The sequence below is a fragment of the Anolis sagrei genome, chromosome 5 (genome assembly GCF_037176765.1).
Source record: "Anolis sagrei isolate rAnoSag1 chromosome 5, rAnoSag1.mat, whole genome shotgun sequence".
Lineage (NCBI taxonomy): Eukaryota > Metazoa > Chordata > Lepidosauria > Squamata > Dactyloidae > Anolis > Anolis sagrei.
The window spans coordinates 160,241,071-160,256,589 of record NC_090025.1 but is presented as its reverse complement, the minus strand read 5'-3'; the positions used below and the strand labels follow the sequence as shown (position 1 = coordinate 160,256,589).

At 41.4% G+C, this 15,519-nt stretch overlaps 1 long non-coding RNA gene across 4 annotated transcripts; it reads right to left on the bottom strand.

The window, feature by feature from the left end:
* Positions 1 to 4,267: 4,267 nt before the first annotated feature.
* Positions 4,268 to 12,395, bottom strand: LOC132776011 (uncharacterized). 4 transcript variants are annotated; one of them, XR_010910045.1, is made up of 5 exons: positions 12,093 to 12,395; positions 10,312 to 10,538; positions 7,748 to 7,853; positions 6,120 to 6,233; positions 4,284 to 4,358 (listed from the first exon to the last, which is right to left on the bottom strand). It is a non-coding gene; the product is annotated as an uncharacterized lncRNA (long non-coding RNA). The 4 variants fall into 4 exon arrangements; XR_009631578.2 differs by lacking the exon at positions 6,120 to 6,233; XR_010910046.1 differs by lacking the exons at positions 4,284 to 4,358; positions 6,120 to 6,233 and adding an exon at positions 4,365 to 5,679.
* Between the last annotated feature and the right edge of the window lie 3,124 nt (positions 12,396 to 15,519).

The window sequence follows — 15,519 nt, the reverse complement described above, 5'->3', positions numbered from 1 at the left end:
GACTGGTTGCAGCTGAAGGAAGCACCAAAATGAGCTTAGGAAAAAGTTTTAATAAACTCCTGAAAACCAAAAGAAGGGACTACAAATCCTTGAAAAGGAAAGGAGGGTGCAGTTTGCCTATGCAAAAGAGTAGCAACCTACCTGTTGAGGCATGGGCCAAGTGGAGATGGGGTCCAAAAGACACAGTACTTACATTCTGAGCCGTCACTGAAGCTCCCAGGCAGCATGACGCAGAGGGAGGATAGTAGCCCGAAGGCCCCTCCAAGGAGTTATATTCCATGGGCTTAGACCCAAAGCCTTGGCAGCCATCACTCACACAGGTGGCGTGGCTGCCTTGAGCCTCCCCTCCCCTGAGGGGGGCAAAAGCATGGCAGGAATTGTTGCAACCCGAAGGCCCCTCCAAGGCGTTATATGCCATGGGCGTGGAGGCAAAGCCTTGGCTAGCCATCACTCACACAGGTGGCGTGGCTGCCTTGAGCCTCCCCTCCCCTGAGGGGGGCAAAAACATGGCAGGAATTGTTGCAACCCAAAGGCCCCTCCAAGGCGTTATATGCCATGGGCGTGGAGGCAAAGCCTTGGCTAGCCATCACTCACACAGGTGGCGTGGCTGCCTTGAGCCTCCCCTCCCCTGAGGGGGGCAAAAACATGGCAGGAATTGTTGCAACCCAAAGGCCCCTCCAAGGCGTTATATGCCATGGGCGTGGAGGCAAGCCTTGGCTAGCCATCACTCACACAGGTGGCGTGGCTGCCTTGAGCCTCCCCTCCCCTGAGGGGGGCAAAAGCATGGCAGAGATCGTTGCAGCGTCCACTGCCTGCTGGGGTAAATGGGGCAGAGAAAGCACGGGCAGTGAGAGCAAGCTGTCCTTAAAAAACAGAGACAGCTGAGAGGCGTGGCTGCAACCCAAAACAAAGTTATTGGCACAAAGCCACAGTGGCAGTTTGTTGCCACAAGCTCTACCAGTTCCTGGGTCTGTAAGGGGTGGTAGGCTGGTAAAAATCTTCTTCCCTCCTGCTTTCTGAGCGAGGGGAACAGAAGAAAAAGAAGGTAAGTTACTGCCCATTGCCAAAGGCAAAAAAGCCTGCGCCTCAGAGGACACGGCATTTTTTTTTTAAGAGGGAGGGAGTGGGTTTGTCCTCCCACTAGCCTAAATAGGATAAACAAAGGTCCCAGAACAAAAGTTGGAATTGCTGTCTGTTAGAGTAGTCAAACTGGAGTCCTTGAGTCAAACCAATAGTTGTTTTAGGAGAGAACACCGAGTTGTTGCTGCTTTCGCGGACAAAAGGAATTAAGGCTCCAAGCCCCGCTGCCTGGCTTTATTAGGAGTAGATGGGCGGGGCTGGAGTCCCTAATTAGGAAAAGCTTTCAAGAAAGATCCGAGTCAGCTGCGTGGACGCAGGGAAATACCACAGGTGTGGATTTCACAGTACCACGCAGAAGAAATACGTATTCTTCTAATATTGTCTGATACATTCTATTATCAACATATGCTTGTAATATGATCCTTATTAGCCTCTTCCTTTTCTCAACCCAGTTTGAACATCTGGCAATTTTTGCTCCGTATATGATAAAAATCTTGCTTGAAAAATATGATAGTGCGATGCTGCCCCAGTCTCCTTTCTCTCCTTTTTTGAGAACCAGAACATTTATAGCGTGTATACTGAATTTTGAGAATCAGAAAATTTATTGAGTGTATACTTGAGTTATGTGAGCCGAGGGAATATAGTTCGTGCTCCTCAGGGCATTTATGTTGGGAATAAAATACATTACAGGTAAAAATAAAAAAAAATAGAGGGTTCTCTGTTATTGCAGATTGACTAAGTCACATGATAAACATTTGTAACACCTTCTTTGGAGCCAGTGTGATTCAGGAGACCAGGTCTCAAACCACTACTCAGCCATGAAAAGGCACTGAGTGACCTTGGGCAAGTCACACTCTCTCAGCTTCAGAGGAAGGCAATGGCAAACCCGCTCTGAACAAATCTACCAGGAAAACCTTATGGTAGGTCATCTTACAATCATAAATTTGGAAACAATTGAAAACACAAAAGAGGAGGACAATACACACACACACATATGGATTAAAAATTATAAGACAATGAATAGGTACATAAACACATGCTCCTGTGCCTCATTTCGGGCATATCCAGACTGATAGGGAAGTCCTAGATTTTGTTATTTTATACTGGATTAAAATAGCCTGGCCTTGGGGACTGTTATAAAAAGAATCTGATAGTACTAGGAGCTGATGGAAATTATTTTTGGCAAAAAAGGTGCATATGGATCTCCAAAATAAAATTGGAAATAACAGGAACAAAACCTGTGCGTTTCTGGTCTTTTTAATCACTGTCAATGTGCCCATTATTAATTTATACTGGGGTGGTTCCAATTTCCTCTACTTTTGTACAGCCTACTCAATAACTTGATTGGAAATTTAATATAGGGTGATACATGAAACGTGGCTACTTACTTCAAAACATTTTGTCTCCACCTACCACCTCTTCCAGCTCCTGCTTTCCTTGATATATAGCTTGATTACTAGTTCAAGAAAACTCAGGAGCTAGCTTTCTATTTTGTAAGATTTTAGTTGACCCCCCCCCCCAACAAAGATATGAATGCTGACCACAGTATCAGTACTATTGTATAAATAGTACAATAGTACTGATACTTCCTCCCATGAACACAGGGCAGCATGTACGGCTGTCTCTCTCCCTTTCCCCCTACAATAGTGCTGCGAGGTGGGCCTGGTTGAAAGAGAATTAGAGAATTACTAACCAAAGGTCACCTGGTATGTCCTTTGGCAAAGTGCAGATTAGATCCTAGTTCTCCCAAGTCCCAGGGCTCTTCCATACAGCCCAGTATCCCAGAATATCAAGACAGGAAATCCCACAATATCTGCTTTGAACTGGGTTATCTGAGTCCACACTCAGATAATGTGGAATTTTCTGCCTTTATATTCTGGGATAGAGGGCTGTGTGGAAGGTCTCCCAGAATATCAAGACAGGAAATCCCACAATATCTGCTTTGAACTGGGTTATCTGGGTCCACACTGCCTTATATTCCAGCTCAAAGCAGATAATGTGGGATTTTATTCAGTTGTGTGGAAGAGGCCCCAATTGGTCACTACATATTGGCTTTTCTTCTGCTGATAAGACAAGCCATATCCAGCAAATAGAATGCAGAATGAATGGAATTTTATCACTAATATATCTCTGTATAGGCAGGAGTGAAAGAGACTATGCATTTTTCAAGTACTGTAATTAATTCTGTGCATTATTGAAAATAAAGTTGTCTGTCTATATTTCACACCCATCCCACATACACAGACCCGTATCTCTTCAGATCCACAGATCAACATTCAATCTCCAAACAAGCAATACTGCAGCATTAATCACTAAAATAGAACTAAATATTTCATCAGGAAAGACTCATGGGTATTGGCTAAGGCATCAAGAACATTGAACGGCGTTGTTCCTCTTGCTCAGTATAATATTGGCTGAATTCAAATATGGAACAAGCTGCCAAGGAAAAGAAATTATCTAGAAGTCAGGGAACATTCAACTTTATCCTATAAAAAGAATTATTCATGGGTAGCTGTTTAAAGGAGCTTCTAAGAAAACAGTTAAAATAATGTCATATTTATTTAGCATATTGGCATTGTTGGCACTTTCATACTTTTTTCTTCCACACACAGTCTTTGCTATTTGTCTGTTCCCAACAGGGAAGAAGATTCCAAGGACTGCTGTGTCCGAGGAAACCAGAAGCGATTAAGGTTTTACGGCAGAGCTCCTGCAGCATGGGTACCACCCTGAAGTCCCTGCAGAGAGGCTCAGAAAACACTAGACGGACTTTTCCCAGTTCATCACAGTAGAGAGGGGTGGTCCTGGCTCCTGCCACCACCAAGTCAAGAAGCCTTACCACACAGTCTGAGAACCAATGCTTCAGCCAAAAGTAACCCTTCTGGAAAGAGATCCGGAGGCTGACAGGTCCAGATGGTATGCGAACACTGAGACTGAAGAGGCAATTTCCCTGAGAGCTGTCTCGCAAAAGATAGGTCCCCACTGGTTCTTGCAGTAATCTAGCATGAGCCTCCTGCACAGACAAGGCCCCCCAGTAAAACCTACTGGCCTGCAGGAGGCTGAGTGTGCGCTCCACAACTTCCCACTCATCATCACGAAATGTCTGGTAGCGAGATAACAATCTGCTTTTTGTCAGGGTGAGATGAGGGTCTTGATACTGTGTCTGTGCAGAAGAAAAGTTGTTGAGTTTGTTCATCTGTCTTCCCCACTTTGATCGACTCTCAGAGAAGAACCCATGGATCAGAGGAATATGCTATTTCAAGCTATCACTATCTTCAGCCCTGGGAAAAAGAATATAAATGAGAGGTTAAGGACTATTACATCAGCAAAAGAGAAAGATTAAGTTAAGGTAAGCAAAGGCATATAAAAGCTAGAAGCAACAGGTCAAACTAAAGCTACAAGAAACAAGAAAACTGGGGAGCATTATTGCATGACTTCACTCCCTTTCATAAGATCCACAAGTGTTTCAGAGCACTGCCCTATTTTCACCCAGAAACTGTTATTAGAAATTGCTTTGCAACTTAAGATGTTCCTGGAAACTGTAACAAAAAGATGTCTAGGAATGGCAATTGCATTTTAGAATTCAAATTGTTTTCTTCCCAGTTAGTTGATATGGATAACAGCCTCAATTCTTTTAGCATTGCCTCAAAAATAAGCAAACAAGATGATTCATAAATTGCCAGTTCTAGAGGAACCCAAGAACTGCCACGAGTCATGTGGCAAGTCATAAATACTATATGTAACAAACCCTGAGTTGTAGGATAATGGTTCTGTATGGTATATCATAAAGACACAGATGACGTCATCCAGAAAGGCAGCCGTGATATTTTTATCAAGGGTGAAACCAAAAAATAACTCTCAGGTTTCCTTTCAGGAGTTTTTACAAGAATATGTTATAGGTTCTACCTTTTTCAAAACCATCCCTTAGCTTATAGAAGTGTTGTTTGCATAGTTTGGTTCTTATGTTGTCTTTGCTTTCTCCCATTCAGCTAGAGTAGCGGTTCTTCAAGTGTGCTCTGAGGAGCCCTTGCGGCTCCATAAAGCATACTGAGGGACTCTGTGTTTACCTCCCCCTCCAAGCTTTCCCTCCTCTTTCCTGCTCCTCCCCCTCCCACCTTCCTTGCCACCAAAAGCCTTTTTTCCTCGCCTTCCTCGCTACCCAGATACTTTCCTCCTTGCCTTGCTTGCTTCCAAAAGGCTATTTCCCTCTCACCACCCAGGGGATGCTTAGATTATGCCTTTCCTGCATGGTAGAAAGGAGTTGAAATGGATGGCCCCTGGGGTTTCTTCTTCTATTGTTGTTGTTGTTGTTGTTACAAAGGCTGGGTGGCAATCTGTTGGGGGTGCTTTGATTGTGCTTTTACTGCATGGCAGAAGGGGGTTGGACTGGATAGCCCCTGGGGTTTCTCCTATTACTATTTTTATTACTTGTCTCTATGTATTTGATGAAGTAGACCAAGTCTACTCGTGCTACCATTTTTTTCTCTTGATTAGTCTCAAAGATGCTCCAGGGTCCCTTCGCCCACAATCATTTGATTAGCTACTGTTGTAAATAAGAGCACTGGGTTAGATGGACTTGATCAGGAAAAGCAATTATTTGCTCTGGAGAATAAACACAGATAAAAAAAAATTCTCAGAAAAGATTACTTAAACCACATTAAGTAAGCTATGTCTACAAGCTTCAAATACAGGAAATGATACTGACCATACAGAGCTGAGACAGAATGCGAGAGATTTAAAATCTGCTATAAAACAGACATAAAGACAAGATTTACCTATTCAAGTCAACCATCCAGTAAAACAAACTTCAGAACACAAAAAGACAAATCTTATACATAGCCTTTGGGCATTAAGTGTTCAAGTAGCAACATAAATCAAAGAGAAACAAAGCCAGCATATTAATCGTGCTCTAAAATTAAATAACATCATAGGGACTGGATTCTTATGAAGACAATAAACATTTCAAGCACAAATAAAAGTTTTCCTACATCAGATCATCTAGTCCAGTAGCCTAATTCAAGCTCCTAGAGAATGCTTATTACGTTTTAGGAATGCTCTCGTGATGCCTCAGGAGAAAAGATGGCTTCGCTAGAGCTTGATAGAGCTTGGCTCCTTCCTTGAAAGCCTTTCAAACGATTTCAATTTGCAGTCAATATCTACAAACCAGAGCAGCTTAACATCACTTTTTTGTGAGCAAATAAGCATTTTCATCTGGAAATGATGAGGTTGGGTCTTTAAAGTTTATTTTGAAACATATTTTCACCTCTAAATTATGCAAAGAACTAAGCTTGCTATCCAACGCCTACATACCTAAAGTGGGCTTCATCAGTCTTGTTACTGAGTTAAATGCATATAGTATTAAACTGTGGGCCCTTCCAGACAGGCCCTATATCCCAGGATCTGATCCTAGATTTTTTTGTCAGTGTGGTCTCATATAATCCAGTTTAAAGCAGGAAACCTGGGATCAGATTCTGGGATATAGGGCCTGTGAGGAAGGGCCCTAAGAAATCAGTTCCCATTGCAGAAGAAAATGGGTATGGAGAAAACTATATATGAACTGGGACTCTGCATGGCAATTTGCTCTTCAACAAAATAAACCTCCTACAGAAGACACAAGGAGAAAACTCATCTAACTGGGTCATTCAAATTCAACTTGACAATTCCTAGATTATATACATACAAAAACAAGTGTGCTATATTCAAATTGTGTTTGATAATCTACATTGTGTAGACTAAGAAGCAACTACAAACACTAAATAAATAAATAAAAGACAAGTAATAAGGTGGAAGAGTAAGAAGCACATTAGCAAAACAGTGAAAAATCTTTGGACATTGTAAAATCTAACACACAAAAGGATCTAAACATTTGTGGATTTATTTATTTATTATTTTATTAATTTACGGCACATTCCATCTTTCTTCCAATAGATTCAAGGTAGCTAACAACATACAATATTGAAAAACAACAGATTAAAATGATACAAAGTAATTAATAACAGTTTAACTATAAGAGTTATTTTAAAAGTGATTAAACAATGTATAATGTTGAAACATTAAACATTAAAATTCCATAAAAGGCCATATGCAAACTGTAAACATAGCACCACTGATGTCCCCTGTCAAATAACCTGGACCTGTTAAGTCCACCTTACCATTGAATTACCTACCTGGAACTGCTCTGCAGCGATTTTCACTCCCATATTTCCCAAAAAAGTGAGGTCTATAAGAAACTCAGCCATCACTAAATATTACAAATATGGAAGTACTTTGGATTTCAAACGGAAACCTCTCCCAAGTTCCCAAATTAAACATATACCTCTGTCTTTTTGTGTAAACAAGAAGACATTCCATAAACGGCTGTAAAGCAGATAGTAAATACTTGAATAATGGAGGGATACAGGCTACTGAAATAATAAAAAAAACTTTTGAGTACACTTCATCAGCTGCATCTGCTGAAATTGACTCTAGTCCACAAAATCATTCCTAGGCTTTAAGGTATCCTAAGATTCTGTTATTTTGGCTACAGTGACCTAATATCGTATAGTTACTTCTATGAGAAGAAGCTTACTCACCATTCAACAACCGATCCAATGAACTACTTTAGTTGGAACTAGCCAACAAGATTTTAGCCTAACACAGCTAGTTTTTCAGAGAATGCATTATCAGGTACCTTGAAAGCAGTTCTTGGAAGTATGCTGACTCAAATCCATACTAAAGTGTCTTCCTGTTAACAGACTGTAATCTCTCCAAAAAGACTGAAGAGGATGCCAGCATGTCTTTAAACCAATAGAAAAAATGTATTATAGGTAAGATCAGTGTTTTACAAAGAGGGTTGGGGGAAGGAACCACCTTCAAATGTGGAAGGGGTTTCCCCCTTCAATTAGTGTGTATCTATTTAGAATATTGGGAGAGAATTATATATGATCAAGAAATTGTATTTTACAATGTTTCAATATGTTCAGCCATTTGATTTCAAACATAAGCATTATTATAACTGCAGTGGTGCAATGAGTTAAACAAGTGGTTATCAACCTGTGGGTCCCCAGATGTTTTGGCCTTCAACTCCCAGAAATCCTAACAGCTGGTAAACTGGCTGGGATTTCTGGGAGTTGTCGGTTAAAGCCTGGTGAAGGCTGAACTGCTGACATGAAGGTCGGCAGTTCAAATCCACAAGACAGAGTGAGCTCCCAATTGTCAGCTCCAGTTTCCCATGAGGGGGCATGTCAGAAGCCTCCCACAGGATGGTAACCCATCCAAGCGTCCCCTGGGCAAAGTCTCTGCAGACGGCCAATTCTCTCACACCAGAAGTGACTTGCAGTTTCTAAAGTCCCTTCTGACACAATAAAACTATAACCACTAGCCATCCAGTCTTGGATAAGGCACTCATCTTAGTCCATGAAGTCATGTGCCATATCTGTTCTGAACAATCCAATCAGTTTTAACATGAGGTGTTCTGAGCTTCAAAGATAAGATAAAAGCAGAGCTTCTCCTAAAACAACATTCTTTCAGATTCTTTGACTATCATTTTATCCCACAGACATCAGTTTGAAAAACAGGAGCGCAGCAATCCTGGAGGTAGGTTACAATGCAATAGTATGATAGAAGAAAGAAGCTGACAAATAGCAGCAGAGGAGGAAATAATGAAGAATTTGCAAACAAATGGTGGCTGGCACTTGGATATCTGGAAAAGAAGACAAAGGTAAACTTGAAGATTGCCACAAAGGAGATTTAATGAAAGAAGATATATGGGTTCGTTGTGTGATCCTTTTTTGAGGAATCATGGGGTGGGGTTCATGCGTGTGAGGATAGAGAAATGTTAAGAAATGTTAAGGTATATTTAACTGTATAGCCAAGTCTGATTTTTCATATGTTTAACGAGCATCTTTTGCATATATTTTTCTTTTTTTCATTTGTTTTGTTTCCTATATACACTATAAAACAATAAAATTATTTTTAAAAAGATAGAACATTATGAGAATATATGAGAATGCAGCACACAAGATTAGCAGATTTTGTCTCTTAGTTTAAATCAGTGGTTCCAGGGGTTTTGGACTTCAACTCCCAGAAATCCCAACCATCTTACCAGCTGTTAGGAATTGTGGGAGTTGAAATCTAAAACACCTGGAGAACTAAAGGTTGGGAACCACTGGTATAAATTATAGGCAATTCTTCATCAAAGGCAATTGTTTATTTAATGTATGTTCTGATTGACGCAAGTTTTGCAAAACTACAGTTACTTTTAAGAATACAAGTATACTTCACAGCTTATTACTGCCTGGTCGTGAAATGAAAAAGAGGTTAAAGATAGCATACAATTATCACTTTTTGATCAAAATGTTCAATTATTTTAAAGCTATATGCAACTACAGGAAGATTGAATGCTAATGTGTGGAACTGATTGAAAATTAAATCCAAAGACTCCCCCAAGCAGTTTTAGGATTTATTTATTTTTTTTGCATTATCTGAAAAAAGCAACCATCTACTATATTTCTAATATTTACTTATGGGTGTAAAGCACCATTTGAGACAGAAGATAAAATCAAAATGGCGTATTTTAAGGAACTGAATAAGATTATATCCAAATGTCAGTATCTACATAGGGAGAAACCATTTTCCATTTCATAGAAAATTTACCTGTACAGTCATTAGTATTACTTCCCTTCTGGATCAAATGCTGCCACACTGTTGCATCAACACACAAGTGAGAACAAGTCTATCAACACCAAACCAGATTCTTCTGCATTTTAAGATACAATTATGCTAAGCATTGTAATGACTTACAATGTTATTCCACCCACATTTTTTTCTGATTATGTAATAAAGGATTACTGAGATGACAACCTTTGAAAACCAGTGTTAGGAGTCTTAACCAGTCTGGAAAAGGAACTTTACTAGGCTCTGCAGAGAACTGGTCTTCCCATGTAGGCAAGAAGTGACAGTTCCCAGTACTGACCCTCACTTGTAGAATTCATGTGAGGACTTTAACTACCATTGCTCAACACTGTGGAATCATGGGAGTTTCAGTTTTGCAAGGTCTTTAGAATGCTGGTGCCTCACCAAACTACAAATCCTAGGATTCCACAGCATGGAGCCATAGCAGTAAAAGTAGTGTTAAACTGCATTAATTCTACTGTGCAGATGCACCTTTGGAATACAGTTATGTTCTCAAGTTTTAATACCCATGATTGATTACTTCCCACACATTAAAAAACACCTAATTTCATGAGCACTTACTTCGCCATGCAGATCCCACTGAACAAAGAGAGTCATCCCAAGTAAACGTGTCAGGAACAAGCTATAAGAGAGCCATTCAAATGAAGTCCATTTGAATTTTCTAGATTTGGAGTCAGAATTGGTGTGAGTTGCCTACAAAGCTTTGCAGCCAAGGCTGGTCTGTAGGTACAGCCTGCAAAGCCAACATCTGTTCTTATTTAACCATTCCTGCAGTGCATCTCCTGGAGCTATTACAAAGAGAGAGAGAAAGAAAAGACGCCTTTGAGGTTAGCCACTGTTTCCTTCATTCGCTGTGTGACTCAGACAACCCATTTGAAACAGGCCTGGGTAACTAACATCAAATATTTCCTCCAGAAAAAGGAGGGGGGAGAAAGAGAGAGATACGCTTTCCAAACAATGGTTCCTGCAGCCACAGACCCCCTCCTGCTGATCTGATGCCCACTCCTTGGTTGTGAAGCTATCTGGGTGCATCTACACTGTAGAATTAATACAGTTTGACATCACTGTTAACTAACAAGGTTCAGTAGTATGTAATCCTGGGAGTTTTAGTTTTATGCCATCTTTAGCCTTCTTTGCCAGAGTGCTGGTCCCTCACTAAACCACAACTCCCAGGATTCTACAGCATTGAGCCAAGGAAGGCAGTTAAAGTGGTGTCGAATTGCATTAATTCTACAATGTGGATGCACCCTTTGTCTGCCTTTTCACTGTGTTGGACCTCTGAAAAAGCTTCCAAATTCCCTCTCTTCCTTTGTCTGCATTTACCAAAAAGCACAAAAAAAATGCAAGTACTCAGCCAAGGAGGGATCAGCTTGTAAAGCAGGCATGGGCAAACTTTGGCCCTCCAGGTGTTTTGGACTTCAACTCCTACAATTCCTAATATCTGGTAGGCTGTTAGGAATTGTGGGAGTTGAATTCCAAAACACCTGGAGGGCCACAGTTTGCCCATGCCTGTCGTAAATCAAAAAGTTTGGGCAAAGTTTGCAAAAAGTAGTTCCACTCAATATACATATATGCAGGATATTCCAAAAATATATCCACTTTTAACATCCTATAATATTCTGTATTTTATTTATTTACTTGCAATTCTTTTCGAAGAGTGTTTACATTAACGTTCTATAATTCTGGATTTATTTCCTTTCTGCAATTGTTTTTGGGGGGAATCCACTCTTAACCGTGTTGGACTTTATTTTAATTTTTCCCTTTTTTAAAAAATATCGATACACTTAACAGTTTATAATCCTGAAAAGTTTATTTTGTTGCATCCCCCCCCCCTTCTTCCTCCCAAATGCATGCATCCTTCATAGGATTAGATATTCCAAGAGTTGAACAAAAACTCCAGTTGAAACTTTTGGAAGAAAGTAAGTGAGCTCTGCAACTCCGGGCTTCGAAAATGGACTCTTTGAATACTTTGCATAAAACTGCAAATTGAAAAGGGAATATGCAACTCTTAATTAAATCGTTAGTATCACATTTATTCTCTAATATACGCGTATTTATTTATTTAGCCTTCAAATGATCAGCATCGCTACAAAAAACTTTTGCATTGGGGGAGGGAAACATCCTATATACAGGAATGCAGAAAATGTACGTGCAATATGTGTGTGTGTGTGTGTACACGTTTTCTGCCTTCCTGTATATAGCATGTCCTGTATTTAGATAGTCGATAGATAGATAGAAAGATAGATTGATTTTCGCTCCCTCTCCCTATTTTCTTAAAGATGCCCGGAGAAACAAAGGGATTTTCTTCAAGGAAAAGAAAGGAAAGGGATGTGCATACTTACTCCACCGCTGGCTTTGGGTCCCCCTGCTGGCTTCCCTCTTTTTGGAGCTCCCTGAAAGTTTCCAGGAAAGAAGAGGGACATTTTGGGAAGCTTCCCCCCTCTTTTTTGATCTTTGCAAGTTTTTATTTTATTTTTATTTTTTGGTTTTGCAGTTAGTACCTCCTCACCCAGCTTGCAATTGGTACTGGTAAGTCTAACAATAACACATCAGTAAGAAAGTGAGGACTTGAATTCTGGAGAGAAAGTCCTGAAAGGCGAGAGAGAGCAGCACAAAACAGAGATGGATTTCCCCCGCGCATGCGCACTGCAGGGCGGGCTTGCGCTCGAGGAGGCAAAACGGGGCGGGGGGGGGGGGAGTGGGAGCGAGCGGTCTTCCCGGCACGCGCTACTTTGAGTCCAGCGTCGCGCGCCGTGGCCCAAAGGCAAGCCTTCAAGGGGAGTGAGGTCAGAGGCATGGCTCTGGATGCAAAAAAAAGGCGGAAGGATGGGTAGGGAATGGGATTCTATGAAATTGGAAGATGAAGCTTTCATGCCTAAGTCTGTGATGAGGAGCTTGAATCAGGGATGGCAGGTCACAAGCCTTGCACAACTGAGAGTACATAGACCAGCGTTTCTCAATCTGGGGGTCGGGACACCATGGGAGTTATGAAGGGGGTGTCAGAGGGGTCGTCAAAGACCATCAGAAAACACAGTATTTTCTGTTGGTCATGGGGGTTCTGTGTGGGAAGTTTGGCCCAATTCTATTGTTGGTGGGGTTCAGGACGCTCTTTGTAGGTGAAATATAAAGCCCAGGAACAACAACGTCCAAATGTCAGGGTTTATTTTCCTCAGACTGCACCAGTGTTCACATTTGGGCATATTGAGGATCTGTGCCAATTTTGGTCCAGATCCATCGTTGTTTGAGTCCAAGGTGCTCTCTGGATGTAGGTGAACTACAACTCCCAAACTCAAGGTCAATGCCCACCAAACCCTTCCAGTATTTTCTGTTGGTCATGGAAGCTCTGTGTGCCAAATTTGGTTCAATTCCATCGTTGGTGGAGTTCAGAAGTCTCTTTGATTGTAGGTTAATTCTAAATCCCAGCAACTACAACTCCCAAATGACAAAATCAGTCCCATTCCTCCAATCCCACCAGTATTCCAATTTTGGGCATATTGGGTATTTGTGCCAAATTTGGCCCAGTGAATGAAAATACAGCCTGCATATCAGATATTTACATTACAATTCATAACAGTAGCAAAATTACAGTTATGAAGTAGCAACAAACATAATGTTATGGTTGGGGGTCACCACAACATGAGGAACTGTATTAAGGGGTCGCAGCATGAGGAAGGTTGAGAAACACTGGCATAGACTATAGATCAGGCATGGGCAAATCTGGGCCCTCCAAGTGCTTTGGACTTCAATTCCCACAATTCCTAACAGCCTCAGGACCTTTCCTTTCCCCCCTCAGCTCTTTAAGCGAGAGCCCCTGGTGGCACAATGGGTTAAACCCTTGTGCTGGCAGAACTGAAGACCAACAGGTAGGAGGTTCGAATCTGGGGAGAGTGCCAATGAGCTCCCTCTGCCAGCTCCAGCTCCCCATGCGGGGACATGAGAGAAGCCTCCCACAAGTATGGTAAAACGTCGAAAACATCTGGGTGTCCCCTGGGCAATGTCCTTGCAGACAGCCAATTCTCTCACACCAGAAGCAACTTGCAATTTCTCAAGTCACTCCTGACATGGGAAAAAAACTTCTACTGGACACTGGCCATAGAAATGCAAAGGAGGACCAGAGAGCCCTAAAGAGATGGTCTCTCTAGAAATCTCTACATCCTCCAGCATGACTGTAGGGGTTTGGACATAGAGTCCAACCAAACAACCTGAATACTTTTAAACAAATCACTGAATAATCAAATCAACAATTTCAAAACCAGAAATGTGAAAGGATAACTGTAATAAAGGTAAAGGTAAAGGTTTTCCCCTGACATTAAGTCCAGTCGTGTTCAACTCTGGGGGTTGGTTCTCATCTCCGTTTCTAAGCCGAAGAGCCAGCGTTTTCTGTTGACACCTCCAAGGTCATGTGGTCAGCATGACTGAATGGAGTGCTGTTACCTTCCCACTGGAGTGGTACCTATTGATCTACTCACATTTGCATGTTGTCAAACTGCTAGGTTGGCAGAAGTTGGGACTAACAGTAGGAGCTCCTGCCGCTCCCCGGATTCGAACCTGTGACATTTTGGTCAGCAAGTTCAGCAGCTCAGTACTTTAACCCACTGTGATGCAATAAGGAATGGTATTGTGAAAGAACTATGTGTTGTATGTTTCCCCACCCCCCAAATTTGACACAGAAAAATACAACTGCAATATTGAAAAAAGGTGGTGTTTTTCCTTCACAAGCCTGTTAAATTAGCACTCAAAAACCACATTTTTCTGGCAGTGCCTTCCTAGAAATCCAGCTTCATTTGGGAAGCCTGACATTAACTATATGGTCTTAATTATTTTTTTTGTTCTGCTATCTTGCTGAGGGGCTTAGTCTACCTCAGCTGGAGCATTGGGTTTCGTGAGCTGGCAGGAAGTGGAGACATGATTTTGGAACCATTAAAGCAGTGGTTCTCAACCTGTGGTCTGTGGACCACTAGTGGTCCGCAAAAACTAAAATATGGTCCACGGCCTCACAGTTACTACACCGTTGCAACGAGAGCGACTGACTGGTCTCACAAAACCCTCTTACAGTGCTGAAGTTTATTAAATATGGTTTTCTGTGGGTAAACAGATGGTGATTACTGGATGGCATATGTTCTGTATCAGAAACTAGAGCTAATTTATTTACATCATTTATTTACATCACTTATATCCCGCCCATATCAGCCCGCAGGTGACTCAGGCGACTAATGTGGTCTATACAATGCAATGTTCTGAATCAGCACACCAAATAACCAAACTGAATCTAAAGTTGACCAAAAACTGATTTGTAACCCTTTTGGTACTAATGTTGGAGAGCAGTCCCTGGTCAAGTGGTCCTTGTTGGGAACCACTGGCTTAAAGTAAGCCTCTTCTCAAATAAAGCAGAAAAAATAACCCACTGACATGGTTGAAATAAGAATAAACTGCCAGCCCTCACCCCACCCACCCCCAACTTTTTGTCTTTACATATGGAACAGGGAATGGCACTTGTGTCATTGTTCCCAAGCAGCAGCATATCTTGGGCATCCTCACCATGCCTTTCTGTAAAAAAAAAAAAAAATACTCAGTGCAACTTACAGCATTTTAAACATTAAATCCAGTAATCTTTTTGTTTTGTAGATATAGCTCATGGCATCTAAAACAAGGGGTCCGTACCATGTCATAATCCAGCCAGTTTGTCAGAAAATAAACTAAATAGGAAGCTTATCAGAAAGGGAGCAGGGTAAACCTTCCTAGACAGTCTTCCACAGCCTAAGGCAGAGC